Raw genomic sequence first — 1,264 nt, 5'->3', positions numbered from 1 at the left:
AGAAAATGTAGTGGAGTTGATTATACAATGGAAAAGAAAACACCTATTGCAAAGTGTGCACGTAGTACATCAAGTAAGAGGGTCGGGTTGGATTATAAGCAGGAATTAGCGAAAATTCGTGACATACTTAATTCTCAAATTGATCATCCAAAGGAACGAGAGAGTAAAAGTAAAAATTGTGAAGTGGTTAATTGTGAGAAAAAGGGAGAAGAGCCACGAGTAAGTGAAAAGGGCGAAGTAGTTAAAATGGAAGTTGAGTTACGGGATGAAAATGAAGAAGAATCTTCGGAGATAAAAGAGGAGTTGGAAGTGGGCTTAAATGAAAAGGAGAGTGGAGTTGAGGAGGCGTTGGCGATAATTAACAATTCCCTCCCTATTTTGGTTAATTCTATTTTGCAGGTTAATGAAGACTTGATTCGTGAAAACAATCCTATGGGAATACCACCTTGACTCGGGAATTGAACATCAACTTGTGGAAGAAGTTAAGCAACAACACCATCACTTGGAAATCTCTGTAATACAGTTTGTTGAATTTGTAATTCACAAGGAGGTGAAGGAGTTTCAAAGACCATGGAAGTAATTTATATGCAGTGGACTGAACTACAAAATTGATAGTCCGGGAAACATGCATCCATTTAAAGTGACATTGCTACCATTGCCTAGGCCAAGCAAAGCAAGGAGAGTGAACAATAATTCATCAATTGAAATTATTCTTGGAGCATCACATACTTTAAAGAGAAAGCCATTGAAACATACACACTTTGATCATTTTGAAGGTGATTGGGTTTACATACGGAGGAGGCAGACTCGAATTCAAAATAGGTCCAAATTACATTCGAGAGGAGATGGACAATTTCATGTTAACGCCTTGATTGGAAACAAGGGCTATAACTTTGGTTCGGATTCGAGGTCGAATCCTTTCGAAGAGAGAGTGAATGATGTGACCCAATGGGGGCCAAATATTATTAAGAAGCTTAAGGACTCGGTGCATGTTGATAAGGAGCCAAGACCGAGAATCGAGCTAAGTTTGAGACCTCGAAGAGCCAATAAAGTCGTCCAATTATTTGATCGAGCTATGGAATACAAAATGTTGAAATTAACAAGCCAAATAACAACTTATATCTTGGTCTTGAAGGTGAAATCATGTTTGGTGTGTTGGATTCAATGTTTTGGAAGATATATTGAAAAATGAGTACCGTAGATTAAAATGGGCATAACTTTCAGTTCGGGTGTCGGATTTTCGCCCATGAGTGCAATCCGGAAT

This window comes from Olea europaea, unplaced genomic scaffold (assembly GCF_002742605.1).
Source record: "Olea europaea var. sylvestris unplaced genomic scaffold, O_europaea_v1 scaffold272, whole genome shotgun sequence".
NCBI lineage: Eukaryota > Viridiplantae > Streptophyta > Magnoliopsida > Lamiales > Oleaceae > Olea > Olea europaea.
The sequence above is the reverse complement of the archived record's forward strand: the minus strand, read 5'-3'. Positions refer to the sequence as shown.